Genomic DNA, 16758 nt, shown 5'->3' with positions numbered 1-16758 from the left:
ATTGCTCAAGCATTGTTCATGTTCTTATCTTCGTAATATGCTTAAAGAATGAATGAGTGTTCTTGAGTGAGTGTTAATTTGTAACTGAACTACTCATGTTATAAGAGTAGTGTCTTCTTGTTAAGAGAGTTGCTTAGGTAAAGTTGTCTAAGTTTTGATACTGATTAGAGTTAATCAGTAGAGAGGATCCTTGGTAGAGTTACCAAGATGAGCTTGTAGTAGAGTTATTATAAGCGAAAAGAGCATAAAGGTAGGCTGAAATCGAGACTATAATCAATAGTTTGATTATAGTGGATTTGAGTTGCTTGTGAGAGCAAGCTGTGGTTTTTTCCTTCCTGGATTTTCATGTAAAAATCTTGTGTCTTTACTCTTCCTGCACTTTCCCTTACTCCGTGGTTATTTTCATGTATTTTGCTTGAGATTGATTTTGAGGGACCTGGTCCCTCACTGTGTGGTGCAACCCCCAAGGGTTTCAACACCATGTTTTACAAAATAATTTTATACATCTTATTTATATAGATAACAAAATTCAGTTCCTCCTTAGGTTGAGATTTTTAATCATAAGCTAATACATGTTTCTAGGGTGTCAAAATGAACCCAAATTAAGTTGATCCATCCAATTCGTTCAATATTTAATGGGTTGGGTTTAAGATAATTTACTATTGGGTAAATCTCAGGTCATTAAGTCTCAACCCATTTTTAAATTGGGTTCAGATGAGCCCATTTAATTTCACTTTAACTCGTTTAATAGGAAAATGATTTCCTTAATGAAAGTAGGAAAAAAAAGCAACAATGTGTCCTCCCACTCTCAAAATCGCTTACCTCACCTCACCTCAACTCCACTACACCCCCATCTTGCCCCACCCCTCTTCGCCTTCATTAAATAATTTTTTTTATTTCTTAAAAGGTTTTTTATAAAAAAAAAAATTGTGCCCCCACCCCACCTCATCCCCCTCCCCCTCCCTACCCCGAACCCCCACCCCAAAAAATTAATTCTTTTAATTTAAAAAAAAAAATTCTTACCCCACGATCAAAACGCTACCCTCCCCCTTCTCCGCATTCCCTACCACTCTCAAAAAAGATTTATTTTAGAAATATTTTTTAAAAATAAATAAATAAATTTATTTATTTCATAAAAAAAAAAAAATCTTACCCCAACTCCCCCTACCTTCTGCACCCCCGCACCCCCCTTATACGACATACCCCATCCCCCAAAAAAATATATTTTTTAAGAAAAAATAAATTTCATTTTTTTATAGAAAATAACTTTTTTACCTCAACCCTCATCTCTTCCCTACCACCACACTGCTTCCAAATTATTTTTTTCAAAATAGTATTTATTTTTTAAAAAAAATAATTTTTTCTTCAAAATAAAATTCTTATCCCAATCCCATCACCCCCTAACCCCCACGACAAACCCCTTCCCCCAAAATTATTTTTAAAAAAAATTAATTTCTTTTTTCAAAAAAAAATGATTTCTTTTTTCAAAAAAAATTAATTTTTTTTTTTTCAAAAAAGGATTCTTATCTCAATCCCATCCTAAACCCCACATCCCTTCCTGAAAAAGAAAAAAATATTTTTAAAAAAGCTAATTTTTTAAAAAAAAATTCTTACCCCACCCCTACTCCCACCCTCCCAACTTCCCAATCTCATTCAAATCTGTTTTCTTGAGTTGGATTTACAAGGGTAAATATCAATATGTTAATATTTTTTAGACTAAGCGGGTTAAATTAAACAGGTTAAGATCGAACTTTATTTTTACCCATTTCAATCCAAAGTAAATTTTTGACGGATCATGACCCAACCGATATCCAATTCAACCCATTTAATATCTTCAATATCAACCCAACCCGCCTATTTGACACTCCTACGTGTTGCATAAAGTATAGAGAGTCAGTAGTATTAAGTGTGAATAAAGTATTATTTGAGACAACTTGTTATTAAGTGGTTAAATGAAATATAGAAGCAAACGAAGAAATGAACAATCTAGAATGTGCAGCTTGAAAATGCAACTAAGCTTGTGGATGAAGGTTATGGAAGTGAGGAAGGAAGCAATACATAGACGTACAAATGAAAACAAGAACTTATATTTGTCGTTAAATGACAGTTTTATGTACTAAATTCTGCTAAAAATGTTTTACATAAACGTCCTAGTGCCGCTACATCCTCCCCTATGCGCAATACAATCAAAGCCACTACATATATACTGCAAATCCACTTAGGTACTTCTTTAAAAATGGCTTGAATTTAGAGTTCTAACAAGAATTAAACAGAGGATAGAATTTAACAAGTTCAAGAGCAATGTAAAACCAATAGTTGAGCAATGTAACAATCAAAGAGCAAGTATCTATAGCTTTCTGCTTTTGATGGTCACTGACAGTGCATTTTTCTCTTGCCATATCAAGGACATTCCTGTAATTCAATTATAATAAAGAAGGATACATAACCAACAGCCGTATATGAATACAAATATCAACTTAATTGCAATGTAAAAACAAATTAAGTAGCATTTGATTGATATTGTTCTCTAAAACAAATTTTAAGAATTCATATTCTTGTAGATGAAGCTTCTTTAATGGTGCTGGTAATCGGTTCATCCTTATCTACATATCTCAAGTTCGGATTGTCTACACTGATTTCATTTATACTAAATAAAGTCATAAAGACTTGAAAAATGTATTCCATTAACACTTCTCATTAACAGATTAACTAAAGCAGCAGCAGTGACATCATTTTCATTATGGGAGTCTAAAATATGAAAAAGGTAACATGCAAAAAGTCAAAAGAGGTCCCACATCTCCTATGTATTACATAAAATGTAATTTTAAATTTTAACCACACCTAATATTTACTCAAACTAATGAATACATGACGCATTTCTTCACATATCCTTGTTTGTTCAATGATCATAGTGTCCGGACCAACTTTCATATGTACCTCGACTAATTTCACGGGATACCTATCGTCTCCACTAGGCACCAACAACAGGGTTCATGCAAGTTTTCACTCATCACTACACCATGAATGGATAGTTGAAACCTATTCTCACCTTAGTTTCGAATATGGAATTGTTTAATAGGGCACTTGACACTTATATTCACAAAGTTTTTTACATAGACAAGAACTACAGGTTTCACCAGAAGTACCTCCCTTGACATTGGATACATAGCAAACCGAAGCTGGTGTCGACATTAGCAAGAACAAAACAAAGAAACCAAAAGATGTCGTCTTCATAATGCTAGTACAAAATACTCTCAACTAAGGAAAATAGTTAAAGAGTGATGTGATTCTTTTGGTCAACACACTTTTTAATTTAAAGGGGAAAAGAAATTTTAACTATATTTTAGCCCATTATTTGAAAGGTTTGTTAAGAAGCCGCCTTATTTCACCTTATTTTTAGATTCTAAAATAGCCAACACGAATCCAGAAAATTCATAGAGATACCGCGACGTAAGTGTTTCAAATGCCGAAAATACTTCTACAGAGAAACATGCATACATAAGAACTAAACACTAAAAATATGGATGAAGACTTCAATACGTTATGTCATTGCTTTGAAGTCTTATACAGAAGGAGCCATGAGGTCTGATACATTACCTGACAGTCTTCCAACTCTTAAATTCATTCTTTTTTGAATTGTTAGGATAATGTTTATAGTCGACTTGAGTCATCCTGATCATCTAGGCTTGTTGAATCCAATTCTGAAGCTAATGCCTACAACAAAAACATAAGATTGCTCAATCCTTTCAGGAAACAGATATGACGACAATGCACAAAAGACTTACATATGTTTAATAAAATTGAGACACCGTTGGTTGTTTAGAATTGCAAAGTTACTCTTTGTTACCTATTGCACCAACACAATAAGTAAAGTATTTGAAAATTAAGAAATTGGGGTGCAAACACACACCTTGCGCTTCGCAGCATGAAACCAAGCATCAGCACACAGTGCATACACGTCAGTTTCCGTGAAGTTCATTGGACACCTTCTTGCTATTGAGAGTTGAGATATATCTTCTTTCAATTTAAATTTTTGTGTAAGTGCTTTAAGGACACTAATAATTATAGAAAATTTAATAAATCAAACGGAGAATACAAAGATACGTACCGGAGAGGGTTAGAATACAAGAATACCTCTTTATGTACGAGGCTTCAAAAGTAACGCCAACATAAAGGAGCTTATCAAATCTCCCTGGCCTCAAAAGGCAGGATCAATAAGATCTGGCTTGCTGCTAGCTCCAATAATAAACAAGTCATGTATAGGAGTGGGCCAAGAATTAGATCCACAAATAAGATAAGTACCACGAGAATAAAACTCTAGCCCCAAGGCTTTGGTCTAGAGGTAAAAGTGAAACCCCTTAAGTATGTTAGGCGCAGTCACGATTTTGAATCCAATGAAGACAAAAGTAGCCTATTAAGTGGAGAAGGGTAGAACGGCCGACCCATTCTACACTAAATTTTGAACCGTGCCCAGATAGCCCTTGAATATTTCTAGGTTATCAGACAAAGAATAAAGAAATATTTTTTTATTTTATTTTTACAAAAGGTGATGTAACATGGGATCCCCCAATTTTGGGGGGCCTAAAGCAAGAGCTTCACCTACTTCACCAAAAAGTCGACCCTGATTAAGAGATCACAGACAAATTTTCTTTGACAAATAATAGTACCAATAGATTCTTGAGGTAATTCCAGACCCAATAATCTATATCTATATCTATAATTTATAATCTATATCTATATCTATAATTTATAATTTATAATATATTAAAAGTGTGAAGGCCCTTAGAAATGTGATTTGAACTTTTTATTCTTCATTAAAATAGTCCGCTTTAGACAAAATCGTCTTTTACCCTTTTCCCTACAATAAAATTTTTCAAAATAAATATACTAAAATTTTCTACAATTAAATTCTTTCCAAATATAAAACACCCGTTTCTTTCACCAAAAATAACACCCCTTTTTTTCATTTTTTTAATACTAAAATTTCCCTGCAATTAACTTCTTCCCAAATTTGTGAAGTTGTTAGTTTCTTTCACCAAAAAAACCACCCCATTTTTTTGTTTTTTGTCTTTCCAAATATAAAACACGCGCTTTCTTTCACCAAAAAATCACCCTTTTGTTCATTTTTTAATACTAAAATTTTCTTTCACAAAAAAAAAACCTCTTTTTTCCCTTTTTAATACTAAAATTCCCTAAAATTAACTTTTTGTGACGTATACTTGGTTTCTTTAACCAAAAAAATACCCCTTTTTTATATAAACACTTCTGCTTGCTTTTTCTATTGTTTATTTTTATAAACGATTGTGATTATCATTGTTCATTATTTTTTATATCAACACAGTTTCAACAATTTTATTTCAGTTTTTTTGTTATAGCATCTCTCTATTTTTACATTGATAATTTAAACACAATATATTACTTGCTATGTTGGTTTGAATTATTTAATTTAATTTAGCTTAATGTGTACATTAATCTACTTATATTTTCTATTGTTCATAACTAACCTTCTTCATCTATCCACCTACCAACAAGCAAGATTCACATATTCACGTATAATTCTTCGTAGTATGTCTCCAACATGTATATGTCAGCTTCCTATATATTCTTGAATCGTTACTCAGATTGTCTTATAGAAATAAATTTGCAGGCTAAATTCATTAGAACTCACCAATTACCAAGCAGAAGTCCAGTATGCAAAGGTGTTTCTTGGAAAAACTTTATTATCAGGTAGTTCTTTTTTTATTTGGATCACTATTTCTTTTTCTTTGAATTGTATTGCTATATGTTGCTTCATTTGTTTTGTATCTTGTTATTTATCAATTGCAGTTTTGTTAATTTGTAGCAGTTATTCTGATTTTGTCAATGTGTTGGAATATAAAAATATACTCTTTCAAACCATGAAAGAAACGTCTTCTTCTTTACCATAATCATGATTATTCTTTCAAACGACAAAGAAAACATCTTCTACTTTACCATACTCTTTCAAACAATGAAAGAAACGTCTTCTTCTTTACCACATTATAGTTCATCTTTATGAGGTACACACAGGGGAATATCAATGACAACAATAAAGGTTTTGATCATGATGGAGAAGCCTAAGCGAAAAAGAGAAACATACACCAAAAACATCATCTATAAAGAGATATTAGGTCAATTACAATACATGAAAATATATGATACGAAATTTTTTATACACTTTCAAATATACTATGATTGACACACGTCAAATATTCATTTTTGCAGGTTCAGAAGATACACAACGATTGGTAGAAATTCACTTGCACTGTGGAAAATCTTTAATCAAACAAGAACTAATTATATATTTATAATCTATATCTATAATATATTAAAAGTGTGAAGATCTATAGAAAAGTGTTTTGAACTTTTTACCCTTTATTAAAAGACTTTTCTTTAGATAAAACTATCTTTTCGTCTTTTCATTATTTTTTAATTTATTATTTAATTATTTTTTATTATATTAAGTAGATTTCCTAAAATATATGAGACTCCTCAAATATATGGTAGGAGAATTAATTAATATTTTTCTTTCGAAAAAGGGTCAAAAATATCCCTGAACTATTTAAAATGGATCAAAAATACCCTTCATTTATTTTTTGGCTCAAAAATACTCTTCTGTTTGTTTTTTTGGCTCAAAAATGCCTCTCCATTAATTTTTTGACTCAAAAATACCCCTCCATTAATGTTTTGGTTCAAAAATATCCTTCTCTATAATGGAATGCCACCAAATACATCACCTAGATAAAAAAAAGTCGCTTAATCAATCCATGTCAGCATACACGTGACAAATCACTCCATTTAATCCACCTAACAATCAACCCATTTTATTCTATTTAAAAATCCAAACCCATCCATATTCATAAAACCCGAACCAAGAGGGAAAATTCAATTCTTTAAATTTTTTTCCTCATATCATCCCTTTCACCGCCTTATATTTTATTATTTTACATTTTCAAAGTTACGAGACTCACTCGAGAAATTATTGACCTCATCAACTTGTTGTTGTCCCACATTGCCACTAAACTTTCACTCTCCAAATTCTAATTTCATCTCTGAATTACCATTCCTCTCACTACAATCAAGTTCCTCATTAGACAAATTTAGATAGGATATCCAATAGCAATCTGAGCTCTTGGAAATTGGATCAACTATTTGAAGATCCAATTTTTTGGGGTCGACCTGATTGAAATCCAATTCTTTCGGATCAACAATTTAAGGACCTAATTGTTTCCTCATCTTTCGCCTTGATCAATTCAAAATATGTAAACCCATTACATGAAAAATAAGCAATCAAATTCTTTAATTTTTTTCCTCTTGGGACGAAATTTTTTAATATGAGTGGGGTTGGGTCTTTTAAATAAAAAGAATGGGTTGATGGTTAGATAGATTAAATGGAGTGATTTTTCATTTGTGTATGTTGACGTGGACTGATCAAGTGATTTTTTTTGGTTCACGTGGCGTGTTTGGTGGTATTCTATTAGAGAGAAGGGTATTTTTGAGTCAAAAAATTAATGGAGGGGTATTTTTGACCCAAAAAATCAAACAAAAGGGTATTTTTTTGAGCCAAAAAATAAATAAAGGGTATTTTTGATCCATTTCAAATAGTTCAAAGATATTTTTGACCCTTTTCCATTTTCCTTTCAACTAGACTTTCTAAAATATATAGGACTCCTAAAATATATGGTAGAAGAATTAATTAATATTTTCCTTTCTATTGTTCAATTAGAAAAATACTTCTAAAATAAGACTCTATTAAGGAAATACTTCTATAAATATTGAGATATACGTTAAAATAGAGAACAAATCGATTTGCCTATTGAGAGAATATGATTTGTGTTCATCTAACTTGATTCAATTGCGTGTCTAGATTAGTGGATGCTTGATATTCTAATCCTCAACTTCTTCATTATTTTTGTCAGCATAATAGAATTCAACATGTGTGTGTGTGTGTATATATATATATATATATCTTCTTTGTTTTCATTCAAAATCATTCTTTAGGGTCAAAATTTTCGCTCAGACAAAAATTAGTTGAATCAAAATCGAAGCTTTGTGATCTCTATTATATTATTTTTTTCATAGTTTACAGGTCGTAAATGAATGTCGGTTGGATTTGAAGAATTTCTTGTGTAAAGGTTAGATTTCATTGTATTGTTTTGATATCTTTATTATCTTATTGTTTTATTTTAATTTACATATGCTAGATTATTGTTGGTTGGCTTTGAAAAAATTTTTTAGGTAAAGGTTAGGTTTTATTGTAATTATCATAATATCTCTATTAGTTTGTTATTTTGTGGTAGTTTACAGTTCGTAGATGAATCTCGATCTGCTTTGAAAATTTTTATGTGTAAAATTTAAGTTTAATTATATTATTTTGATATCACTTTTATTGTATTATTTTGTTGCAGTTTACAGGTGATAGATAAATGTTGGTTTGCTTTGAAGAATTTTTTTTTATGTAAGGTTAGGTTTAGTTGTAGTATTTTGATATCTCTATTATCCTATTATTTTGTTATTGTTTACAGGTGGTGGATGAGTGTCGAACGACTTTGAAAAAAATTTTATGTGTAAAGATTAGATTTAATTGTATTAATTCGATGTCTCTATCATTGTATTATTTTATTTCAATTTTCAGATGGTAGATGAATGTCGATCGACTTTTAAAAATATCTTTGGTAAAGGTTAGGTTTAATAAATAAATCCTTCATCTTGACATACTCAAAAGATATTAAATTTAATTATTATATTCATCTTTATTGTTTTAACAAATATCCTATTTAGTGTAATGTTTGAACTCATCAAAGTGAGGTACACGCGCAGGGCGCGTACACCTAAACTAGTAATAATAATAATACGACGCCGCAAGTACATAATCTTGATCTAATTGCTTAGGAACAATGTGAGAAAGGAGATTTCTTTTTAGGGTGCATTTGGTATGATGGAAAATATTTTTCATGGAAAATATTTTTCTAGAAAATGTTTTCATAGAAAATAAGTTGGTGTTTCACTTATTTTCTTATGTTTGGTTGTTGAATGGAAAATATTTTATGGTGTTTGATTGGTGAATAGAAAATATATTTTTTCTACCTAAATTTTAACTTTACATGAGCGCGTGACCCTCTAATTAAAATATAATATATTTTCTAAAACATAATATTTAACTACACATTTTTAATCATTCGGTCAGTTTGTATGAGATGTGATATCAACAATTATACATTCATCTGACCAAATTTAGAAAATAATATAATTTTTTATTACGTATTAATAAAATAAATTTCTATTTATGTATTTTTTAATTTATTAAAAAGTAACTTCTTAATACAATTTATGAAAGAAAAAAGTCAAAAAGAGTGAGCTAGGTAGTACTTGATTTGACAAAACGAAGCAATAATTTTTTTAAAAAAAAATTGGTAAGAAACGTAATTAAAAGTTATAATTTATAAATTGTAAAAAATTTTAATTCATAAAAGTTTAAAATGTTATAAATTTTTAATTTATAATTTTAAAACAAAAAACTCAGTGTACTATCACATCACTTCTTTATGTCAAAATAATGTAAACGTAATAAATTATTACGTTTTATAAAAAAAAATTGTAAAACGTAATAAATTATTACGCTTTATAAAATTTTTTGGTAAAACGTAATAAATTGTTACTACGTTTTACTAAAACTTGTCTATTGTACACATCCACTATCAAACCGTTAAAAAAGTATAAAACATAATAAATTATTACGTTTAGCCTATTTTGGTAACTTAATAAATAGGTGACCTACTTTGCTCACTTTATTTATATTTTGGTTTATTTTGGTTCCAAATTCCCATAAGTTACATCTCAATATTTTCTAGAAAATGACTTTCCTTGGCCCATGAGCGAAGTCATTTTCTTTCAAATAGAGGAAAATGAATTCCTTTGAAAAATATCTTCCCAAAGTTATATTACAACCAAATAACGAAAAACAAGAAAATGTTTTCCAGAAAACATTTTTCATCATACCAAACACACTCTTAATCATTTTTCAATAATGTTGTCAACATAGGCACCGTGTTGCAGTCAAGGTGGACCTACATTGAACGAAGCAATGTAACGTGACATCACTTAATATGGAGGTTAGAACCTTGGTCTAATTAAGCATAATTTTAGCAAATATATAGAGAAAATGGTCAAAGGCCTCCCCAACCTTTACCCCAAACCTCAACTACACACTTATACTTTGCAGGGGTCTTCTAACCCCGCTGAACTATTTTAAAGTGAAATATTTACACCCCTAAAAGCTCATGCCCAGACATTATTTCAAGCAGTGAGCTGCATTCGCTGCCACGTTATGCCACATCATTGCCATATCATTTTTTTTTTACTCTAAAAAATTAATTATTTAACTCTGTATATTTTATTTTATATATTTTACTTTTCTCTTTATATATTATTTCTCCTTAAGAAAATTTCTCTCTCTTTCTCATTCCCCAGTTTGTTCCATTTTCTTCTTCAACTCAATTTCATTTCGATAATTCTCAAATCAAACAATTCAACTCCACAAGAGCATAAATTAAACATTCCAATGGCTCGTATGTATATCCCGACAGTTCGGATACATTGTGCTGACTACCTCAGCTGGTATCATGGACCATGAAGAGGTTAGGAATAAAAATGTTGGTGGAAAGGTTCTTGGTTTCTTTTATTGATTCATATTGATAAGGATGAAAACTTTAATTTTGCTGTTTGTTACCCCTTTATATCTATAGACATCTAAAATGTGTGGACTCTTCAATAAAAATTCAAATTCTGTTAGAGTTCTAGAAGGCTATTTTACCCTAAATCTAGAGTTCTAGAAGGCTACATTACCCTAAATCTCACCTATTTAAAGGGTAACATATTCCCTGAAATAAGCATCTTTAATATCCCATAAGCTGATGGGTATTCGTAAAAAGATCGGGATCTCCGGTATCTCACAAATTTACGGGATATTCACAAAGAGATCAACGATTTTCAAAGTCCCAATAAATTCATGGGATATTTATAGATCAAAACCCTTTCTTCTTGATAATCAAATACATCAAGAAGATCCACAAAACCTCCTTTCATGGAGATCAAATCCAAATACTCCTACATTCGAGAAATACGCCACTAACGGTCCTCGAATTACGGAGAAAATCAAGAGAGAGAATCAAGGGAGGAACAGATTTATAACCACAATCGTTTATCAATAAAAATTTCTTGTTTCTTTATATTTTTGTTTGTGATTAAAATTTATTTTCCATGAATTTAAATTATGTTGCAAATAAATTGGCACACCCAGTGGGACCAAATTTTCCCTTCATCTTTTCACTCATAAATCAGATCTGCAAATCGTAGCCACCGCATAAAGATGGAAGCTCTATTGGTACTTCAAGACTCGTCATCAAATCTACACTTCGACAAGCCTTGAAGTAGGGGGCATTTGTACAATAAAATGCCCAAGAATAAATAGGGGAATTTGTACAATTCTACGCCTTGAAGTAGAATTTGTTGGACAGTAAAATTTTTGAGGTCGAGAAATAAATAATTCGAGACAATAAAAATATTGCAACAATCAATTTATTGATTTCAATGTGCATGTTACAATCTCTATGAATCCTCTGATTCGCCTTTTCAAATATAAATTCAAGGGCTTGAAGCTTGATCTTGAATTTGAACTTGATTTGTTGATTTGAGGGTCTTGATCTTGACTTGTGCTTAAATTCAAGGGCTTTTGAGCTTTTTCTTGTATATTGCGGTCTTGATCTTGAATCTTGATAAATTTGATTTGAATGTTTGAGCTTTTTAGAGAAATTACGGCATTTGATCCACGAGCTTTCTCTTGCTACTTGTTAGAGGTTTGGGGTTCTTTTCAGAATTATGAGACCCCTATTTATAGTTATGGAAAAGGGAGAGTCATGATGAAGATGAACTTCCTTTGACCAATCAAATTCAAGTGACGTGGAGCCTTTTTATGGGCTTTTATTTCATGGGTTTGCTGCATCATTTTGACATATGACATGGTCCTATTGGCTCTTTCATTTGACTTGGCATGCCACGTCATTTGATACGTGGCGCTTATTTGGGCCTCTAGAATATTGCTTATTAAAGTGGGCTCATCATTTGTAGCCCAAATCAATGGGATAGCCCAATAAAGATTGGACTTTATTTGAATTCATATATATTTGGACTCAAATAATTAATCTAATTATATTAATCCGCAATATTTATTTGGAACTAATATATTTTAAATTTAATATAATTCAAATTTTGTACGGATTTTAATTTAATAAAATTTAATTGCCCACATAATATCCCCTACTTCAAGACTTATCGAAATATTTAATATAAAGACTTGGCTTGAAGTAATAATTTAATACTTTTAATGGCTATAGTATATTAAAAAAAAAGTATCACAAACCAATAATATATGTTATAACAGCATATTGGCCATGCATTAACATTTTTATTTTTAACATACATATTTCTTTGTCTTGGGTCACGTGCAAACCCAAATTTGGGTTACTTCCCTTTTCTCTCATGGTATTTAATTTAATGTCACTGTATGTGCATTCCTACTTGTATTAGAAGACAAAAATGCTCATTGTGTTATTTCAACATGGATTGGGAATTGGCGTTTGCCGCCTTATCATTGTGCTCACAGTCCGTTGTTTATCAAAATAGGTATAGGTATTCTCCAAATTTATCAAGGATTGGGGAGTACAAACCGCCCTACAACCCCTATAAATATCCATATATTTTTTCCTTGCAAAGCATCAACTTGTAAAATTTTTTAGAGGCGTCTCTTCTTCGAGCTTTAAGAATTAACATTGAGTTATATTTTTTTACTTTTTTTTTCTCTCTCTCGCTTTTTTTGTAGGATTGAAATAAATAACAATACACAATAATCGGCTTAGGGTGCAAGAGCTTAACTTCGCCTCCGTACATTCTAAGACCGATCAATTTCTCTTCAAGATGGTGTCTTTGCAACAATCAACTTGGGGTGCGAGAGTTTAACTTCGCCTCCATACATTCTAAGACCGACCAATTTGTCTTCAAGATGGTGGCTTTGCAACAATCGGCTTAGGGTACGAGAGTTTAACTTCGCCTCTGTACACTCTAAGACCTACCAATTTGGCTTCAAGATGGTGGCTTTTCAACAATCGGCTTAGGGTGTGAGAGTTTAACTTTGCCTCGGTACACTCTAAGACCGACCAATTTGACTTCAAGATGCTGGCTTTGCAACAATAGGCTTAGGGTGCGAGAGTTTAACTTCGCCTCCGTACACTCTAAGACCGACCAATTTGACTTCTAGATGCTGATTTTGCAACAATCGACTTAGGGTGCGAGAGTTTAACTTCGCATCCGTACACTCTAAGACCAACCAATTTGACTTCAAGGTGCCAACTTTACAACAATCAGCTTAGGGTGCGAGAGTTTAACTTTGCCTCCATACACTCTAAGACTGACCAATGCTGACTTTGCAACAATCGGCTTAGGGTGCGAGAGTTTAACTTCGCCTCCATACACTCTAAGACCGACCAATTTGACTTCAAGAAGCCGACTTTGCAACAATCGGCTTAGGGTGCGAGAGTTTAACTTCGCCTCCGTAAACTTTAAGACCGACCAATTTGACTTCAAGATGTCGACTTTGTAACAATCGGCTTAGGGTGCGAGAGTTTAACTTCGCCTCCATACACTCTAAGACCGACCAATTTAACTTCAAGACAGTCCCTTTACATAACAAATCCATCAAAATGTCAGCTTAAGATGCAAAGGGACAAATCTTGTCCACCTTAAGGCATGGAAATTTATATATCCTTTTAAGGATAACCACGTAAGAGGCCAGCTTAAGGTGCAAAGGAAAAAATTTAGTCCACCTTAAGACATGAATATTTTGAGATCCTTTTAATGATAAACCCGCGAGAGGCCAGCTTAAGGTGCAAAGGGATAAATCTTGTCCACCTTAAGGCATGGAAATTTTTATATCCTTTTAAGGATAAACACGTAAGAGGCCAACTTAAAGTGCAAAGGGACAAATTTTGTCCACCTTAAGGAATGGAAATTTTGAGACCCTTTTAAGGATAAAACCGCGAGAGGCCAGCTTAAGGTGTAAAGGGAAAAATTTTGTCCACCTTAAGTCATGAAAATTTTGAGATCCTTTTAAGGATAAACCCGCGAGAGGCTAGCTTAAGGTGCAAAGGGACAAATTTTGTCCACCTTAAAGCATGAAAATTTCAATATCCTTTAAAGATAAACTCGTTAGAGGCCCGCTTAAGGTGAAAACGAACAAATCTTATCCACCGTAAGGCGTGTAAATTTTGAGATTCTTCTAGTTGTAGGCTTGGAGAACTTTGGCATTCCAAATCCCATTGAAGGAACTCTCTTTCTTTGTGACGGTTTGCCCCCATTGAGTCACAAATATTTAGAGTAAGTCCAAAATTTAATTAGAATAGCTTCATACTTGGTATCCATATGGTAGATACTGCAGGAACATATATATATATATATATATATATATATATATATATTTACACTCATGCAACTGAACTCAAAATGAAATTCTAAGCGTCTACGTACCTCAGTAAAGAGGATCAAGTCACAACGAAGTTTTGGGTGAGGGTTTTTTTTTCTTTTTTTTTGTCCTAACTTTTGCCTAGGACACCTCTTTCAAGGTTTTCAACCTAGAGGACTTTTATTTTTTTTAGTCGTACACAGTTTATACTCTTGCGAACCAGGAGTGGACATGCAGTTTATACTCATGCCTTAAGGAGTGTACATGCAGATTATACTCATGCCTTAAGGAGTATACATGTAGTTTATAGTCGTGCCTTAAGGAGTGTACATGCAGTTTATACTCGTACCTTAAGAAGTGTACATGCTGTTTATACTCGTGCCTTAAGGAGTGGTTTTTTTCTTCAAGGATAGTACTTCTTCAAGAACTTGGCGTTGATAGGGCCAACCCTTACGCCATCTGCATCGATAAGCTTGTAAGAACCGTTTGAATATGCCTCTTGTACGACTTATGGTCCATCCTACTTCAGCGTGAATTTTCCCCCAGGCTTATGAGAAGTGATAATGGGTCGTATTACTACAAGAACTTAATCTCCAACTTGGAAGCACCTCAAGCGAACCCTTTTGTTGAAAGAACGAGATAGCTAGGCTTGATAGAATTCAAGATTTTGAGCCTCCAGCCTCTTATTATCAAGATCTTTTAACTCCGCAAGATGAAACTTAGCATTTTCTTCATCAGTGAGCCCTTCTTGAATAGCCAGTCTCAAAGAAGATATTTAACGCTTAAGTGGCAGGATGACTTCAACTCCAAAAGCAAGCGAATATGGGGTTGCTTGTGTTGGTGTGCGGTAAGTTGTTCTATATGCCCATAAATCTTCTTCCATTTGCTCATGCCATTCTCGTTTGGATTTGGAAACAACTTTCTTCAATAAGTTACATAAAGTCTTATTGAAGGCTTCAGCTAGACCGTTGGTGGCAGCATGATACATAGAAGACTTGCGTTGCTTGAAGCCAAAGAGATCACAAATCTTATTCATCAGTTTGTTATCAAATGGCTTACCATTGTCAGTTATTATATATTGAGGGATTCTAAAGAGGTAGACTAAATTTACTTGGATGAAGTTTGCAACATTTTCTTTCTTTACTTCTTTAAGAGCAACAGGTTCGACCCACTTTGAGAAGTAATCTGTCGTGGCCAAGATGTATAAGTGTCCACCAGAAGATTTTGGTAGTGGACTAACAACATCCATTCTCCAAGCATTGAACAGCCAAGATGCTACAGTTGGGTGTAGTACTTCAGGAGGTTGATGAATGAAATTCGCATGGAATTGACAAGTTTTGCATCTTCTAGCATAGTCCAAGCAATTTTTCACCATCGTTGGCCAATATTATCCCATCCTTTTAATGTGAAAATAGAGTTTCGGTCCAGACTGATGTTATCCACAATCTCCCAAGTGTGCTTCTTGCAAAGCTTAAATTGTTTCTTTATCTCCTAAATATCGTAAGAGCACTCCTTCAAATGATCTTTGGTATGGTGTGTCTTTGTAGTAAAGGAAGCGAGGTGCACGACGACGAATGTCAGTCCTTCTCCTTGGATCCCCTAGAAGTATCCCATAACATAAGTAATCAATAATAGGTTGTCGCCAATATTCTTTTGCAGTTTTAGATATGGCAATGAGGTATTTGACTTTACTTTCTTCATCCTCAACTGATGGTGGTACTACCCATTCTTGACGGATAGTAACTTGCATCTGATTTGGAGAAGTCAAGGTTGAGGCCAAAGCAGCTAGGGCATCAGCTTGCTTACTTTCTCTTCATGGCATATATTGGAATGTTACTTCTCCAAGCCACCCCATCAACTTCTGTGCATAATAATGATATGGTCGTAGCTCAGGCTTTCTAACTTCATTACTTCCTAAAAGTTGCTTGATCACTAATTAGGAGTCACCAAACACTTGTAATTGTAGTTGTTTTATGTCAACTGTCATCTCAAGTTCAAGTATTAACGCTTGATATTCAGCAACATTATTAGATCAATGGTTTGTTAGGGTAAATGAGTATGGGATGACCTCTTCTTGCGGAGTGACGAACACCACCCCAGCACCAGCTTCATCTCGATGTGCGGCCCTATTAAAGTACATTTTCCATAGGGGTCTGGCTTCAATAACCATTGCATCTTCATCACGAAGTTCATCACTCAATTTCCAATCATCAGGTATTGGGTGGTTT

The 16758-nt window shown here is 32.9% G+C and overlaps 1 long non-coding RNA gene across 2 annotated transcripts; it reads right to left on the bottom strand.

The window, feature by feature from the left end:
• Window positions 1–2071: 2071 nt before the first annotated feature.
• On the bottom strand, window positions 2072–4434 carry LOC107869799. Of its 2 annotated transcripts, none has more exons than XR_001673959.2 (4): window positions 4109–4434; window positions 3911–4017; window positions 3598–3714; window positions 2072–2412 (listed from the first exon to the last, which is right to left on the bottom strand). It is a non-coding gene; the product is annotated as an uncharacterized LOC107869799 (long non-coding RNA). The 2 variants fall into 2 exon arrangements; XR_001673960.2 differs by having other exon boundaries at window positions 3911–4014.
• Window positions 4435–16758: the final 12324 nt, after the last annotated feature.

The sequence above is a fragment of the Capsicum annuum genome, chromosome 4 (genome assembly GCF_002878395.1).
Source record: "Capsicum annuum cultivar UCD-10X-F1 chromosome 4, UCD10Xv1.1, whole genome shotgun sequence".
NCBI classification, from domain to species: domain Eukaryota; kingdom Viridiplantae; phylum Streptophyta; class Magnoliopsida; order Solanales; family Solanaceae; genus Capsicum; species Capsicum annuum.
The sequence above is the reverse complement of the archived record's forward strand: the minus strand, read 5'-3'. Positions and strand labels throughout refer to the sequence as shown.